This window comes from Tupaia chinensis, unplaced genomic scaffold (assembly GCF_000334495.1).
Source record: "Tupaia chinensis unplaced genomic scaffold, TupChi_1.0 Scaffold149892_1, whole genome shotgun sequence".
In the NCBI taxonomy this organism is placed as follows: domain Eukaryota; kingdom Metazoa; phylum Chordata; class Mammalia; order Scandentia; family Tupaiidae; genus Tupaia; species Tupaia belangeri.
Genome location: NW_006209736.1, coordinates 39,460 through 44,420, shown reverse-complemented (window position 1 = coordinate 44,420; position 4,961 = coordinate 39,460).

The window sequence follows — 4,961 nt, the reverse complement described above, 5'->3', positions numbered from 1 at the left end:
TGGCATCCTTAGAAAGTTTTTTTTTTTTTTTTAAATTCATTCTCCCATCTTTTAATAGGGTTGATTATCGTTTATCAGAACAGCTTCTTTAGTTCCTTGTGTATTCTGGTTATCAGCCCCTTATCTGAAGCATAGTATACAAAAATATTTTCCCATTCTGAGGGCCGTCTATTCACACTAATTACTGTGTCTTTTGCTAAGCGGAAATGTCTTGGTCTGATGTCATCCCACTTGTCTGTTTTAGAGATTATTGATTGTGCTTTGCAGGTTTTATTTAAGAAGTCTTTGCCTACTCCAGTGTCTCGCAGTTTCCCCAGTGTTTTCCAGGAGCAGTTTTATAGTTTGAGGTCTTAGGTTTAGATCTTTGATCCACCTTGAGTTGATTTTTTTCTCAAAGGTGAGAGGTAGCGGCTCAGATTCATCCAGATTCATCTTTCTGCGGGTGGGAATCGAGTTTTTCCAGCACCATTTGCTGAAGAGGTTTTCCTTTTCCCACTGGATAGATTGGCAGCTCTTGTCAAAAAGCAGTTGACTGTATGTTGGGGGATTTATTTCTGGGGACTCCATTCTGTTCCATTGGTCCATCTGTCTGTTTCTGTGCCAGTACTATACTGTTTTGATTACCATCCCTTTGTAGTATATTTTTGGGCCTGGCAGTGAGATGCCACCCACTCTACTCTTTTTGTGCAGGATTGCTTTGGCAATACGGGGTCTTTTATGATTCCAGATAAATGTTATGTTTGTCTTTTCTAGACTGTGAAGAATGTGTTTGGTACTTTGATTGGGATTGCATTAAATATGTATATTAATTTGGGTAGAATTGCCATTATGATTATATTAATTGTTCCAATCCAAGAACATGGGATGTCCTTCCACATTTTTGTGGCATTTTCAATTTCTTTTTTAAGCTTCTTGTAGTTTTCCTTGTGGAGGTCTTTAACTTCTTTGGTTAGATGTATTCCTAAGAGCCTTATACTTTTTGTGCCTATGGTAAACGGTATAACTTTTTTTTTTTTTTTTTTGGCGAGATCTTCACTACAGGGTGCGTGCACTCGACAGACAGACAGAGAGACAGAAAGCGAGAAATCATCCCCCAGGGGGGATGACCACACCGCAATCCCTTCTCCTCCATTCTCCTCTCGGGATCCCGGGCACACATGCACACGCGTCTGGCGTGAGCTTCAAGCCACTGGGTCCGGGACGCAAACCGCCTTCGACTACATGGGAATCCAGTGACATAGCCATTATGCTAACTGCTGGTCCCAACGGTATAACTTTTTTCAGTTCTATCTCAGTCTGCCTGTTGTTCGTATATAGAAATGGTATACATTTCTCGATGTTAATTTTGTATCCTGCAACTTTACTGTATTCATGTATTACTTCCAGGAGTTTTTTCATGGATACCATTGGGTCTTCTATGTATACAATCATGTCATCTGCAAATAGTGAGAGTTTCAACTCTTCTTTTCCTATTTGAATGCCTTTTATTTTATTCTCTTTTCTGATTGCGTTGGCCAGGACTTCCATTACTATACCAAAAAGGAGTGGAGAAAGTGGGCATCCTTGTCTTGTACCCGTTTTTAGTGGAAAAGCTTTCAGCTGTTCTCCATTCAGGATGATGTTCGCTGTGGTTTTTTCATAGATGTCTTTTATTGTGTTGAGAAATGACCCTTCTATGCCGATTTTGCCAAGAGTCTTGATCATGAAGGGATGTTGTATCTTATTGAATGTTTTTTTCTGCATCAATTGATATGATCATATGGTTTTTATCATTCTTTCTGTTAATATGGTTTATTACATTTATGGTTTTGCGTATGTTGAACCAACCTTGCATTCCTGGAATAAAGCTTACCTGATCGTGATGTATAATCTTTTTAATAAGTGGTTGGATACGACTTGCTAGTATCTTACTGAGAATCTTTGCATCTATATTCATCACAGATATTGGTCTATAGTTTTCTTTCCTTGTCCTGTCCTTATCTGCTTTAAGGATAAGGATAATGGAGGCTTCATGGAATGAATCAGAAAGAGATTCACCCTTTTGGATATTTGGGAATAACTTGAACACAGTGGGGGTTAACTCTTCTCTATACATTTTGTAGAATTCAGAGCTGAAGCCATCAGGACCAGGGCTTTTCTTTGTTGGGAGGTTACTTATTACTGATTCAATCTCCTGGCTTGTTATGGGCCTATTCAGACTTTCTACATCTTGCTGGCTCAATCTTGGTAGATTATGTGTATCCAGGAATTTGTCCATCTCATTCAGGTTTTCTTGTTTCTTGGCATATAGTTTTTCATAGTATCCTCTCATGATGTTTTGTATTTCTACTATGTCTGTTGTTATATTGCCTGCTTTATTGCAGATTTGATTTACCTGGTTTCGCTCTCTCTTCTTCTTAATAAGTTGCCTTAGAGGTGTATCGATTTTGATTATCTTTTCAAAGAACCAGCTTTTACTTTTATTTGTTTTCTGTATAGTTCATTTATTTTCTTTTTTTAAAATCTGTCATTTGGTTTTTAATTATCTTAAGCCTTATGATGGCATAATTTACAAATCTCTGCTGATGGAATATCTCCTTTACTTTAGTCTTTCTAATAAATTGGCAAGAACACCATTACCGATCACACACATACAGTAGTTCTTCAGTTTCTCTGTGGTTTTGGACGGTTGTCTAACAATCCTGAAATATAACTTAGTCTGACTAAGATAATAGGATTCAAAGGTATAATTTAACATGCTACTAAATCTTGTCACAATGACTTTTAAAAGCATCTGACCTTACAAATCATTTATAAATATGTGAAGTGTTACATATTCTTTATTTGATAGTATACTTAAGCAACACTAAAATGTCTTTCACTAAGTAAAAGGCAGGGTTTTAGATAAAGGGGATTCAAATTAAAATGATACAGCTAAGACCAAATATATAAAGTAGACATCACTACCTTATCTTCAGTTTTTGCCTTAACAGGTTAATAAACACAAATTAAAACACAGGTGAGTCTGCTTAGTTTTGAGAAGTGAAGGGATTTCACCAGCATTTACATATTCATATAACCAGTTGCATATAAGCCTAAATAAGACTAATCTCCAGTAGGCCTGTCAGCCATTCATGATCTGAGTTCTGGTGTAGGAGATCAATTAAAATATGGTACACATAAAAAAGGTGACATTTCTGTTTTGTCATAAATAAGGCAGTGGCCACCTATTACTCATTAGTAGCTTTTTAAAGATAAGCTATCAACTCTGCTCTTTCTGGCTTCTTTTTAATGCCAGCGAAGATCATTTTTGTTCCAGGGATATACTTCTTGGGATTCTCCAAATACTCCATCAGCGTATCTTCTCCCCAGGTAATGCCTTTGTTCTTGTTGGCATCTGTGTAAGAGAATCCAGGGGCCTGACCTGTCTTCCGCCCAAATAGACCATGGAGATTTGGGCAAGTCTTGTGCTTGCCTCCCTTTTCCACGGTGTGGCACTGGGCACACTTCTGAACAAAAATCTTCTTGTCTTTCTCAACATCACCCATTTTTAATTCTCTCTTTTGTCGCTCGGGAATATAGAGTAACCGCTCAGAAGTCAGACGACCCGCTCTCTCTAGTTCATTTATTTTCTACTTCACTTATTTCTGCTCAAGTCTCGGTTATTTCCTATCTCCTGGAGGTTTTGTTTTTGTTTTTGTTTTTCTGTTGCTTTTCCAATTCTCTGAGGCATGATGTTAGGTGATCCATTTGCCTTCTTTCTATCTTCTTCTTATGTGTACTAATAGTTATGAACTTCCCTCTTACGACTGCTTTAGCAGTGTCCTGAAGATTATGGAAACTCGTGTTCTCATTGTCACTGGCTTCTCTGAATCTCTTTTGATTTCAGTCTTTATTTCTTCAGTAGTTGTGTAGTCATTCAGAAGTAGCTTATTTAGTTTGCATGTATTTGTGTATTTTTGAGGGTTTCTCTTGAAGTTAAAATCAAGTCTAATTCCAGAGAAGATGCTGGATATAGTTTCTATGCCTTTGAATCTGTAGAGACTAACCTTGTGTCCTATCATGTGGTCAGTCTTCGAAAAAGTTCCATGTGGGGGTGAGAAAAAAGTATATCTTGTGGGTTTTGGATGGAAAGTCCTATGGATATCTGTTAAGTCCATTTGATTTATGGTATCATTTAGATACTTTATCTCTTTACCTATTTTTTTGTCTAGATGATCTATCCAGAGGGGATAGGGGAGTGTTGAGGTTTCCAACAATTAGTGTGTTGTAGTCTATCTCTCCTTTTAGATCTGTCTTTCCCTCACGTATGTGGGTGCTACTGTGTCAGGTGCATAGATATTTATGAGCTTTATATCCTCTTGATTGGTTGAGCCTTTTACCACAATGTAGTGTCCTCCTTTGTCTCTTCAAATAGTTTTTGTTTTAAAGCCTATTTTGTCAGAAATTAGAATCGCGACTCCAGCTCTTTTTTGCTTCCCATTTGCATGCAAAAAACTTTTCCCAGCCCTTCACTTTTAGTCTATGTATGTCTTTACCCATGAGGTGGGTTTCCTGTATAATCGATATTTATAGACTTGTCCTGAAGTTTAAGTTGGTCATTGTCTTGGTTGCCTTTTATTCCTTTATTTCTGGCTGTTAATTCTTTAGTTTTCCTGAAACAGTACACGCTTCAGGGTTTCTTGAAGAGCTGCTCTGGTGTTGGCAAATTCTTTCAGGTTTTGTTTGTATGGAAAGATTTTAATTTTTCCCCCCCATATGAAGGGTAGTAATCTTGCAGGATATAATAATCTTGGTTGAAATTGTTTCTCTCTTTACACTTTCAATACGTCTTCCCATTCTTTCCTTGCTTGCCTTGTTTCCATCAAGAGGTCTGGTGTTAGGCTGATGAGATGACCTTTGTAAGTCACTTGTTTCTCTCTTGCCAGTTTTTTTTTTTTTTTTTTTTTTTTTTTTTTTTTTTTTTTTTTCAGGGTCTTTTC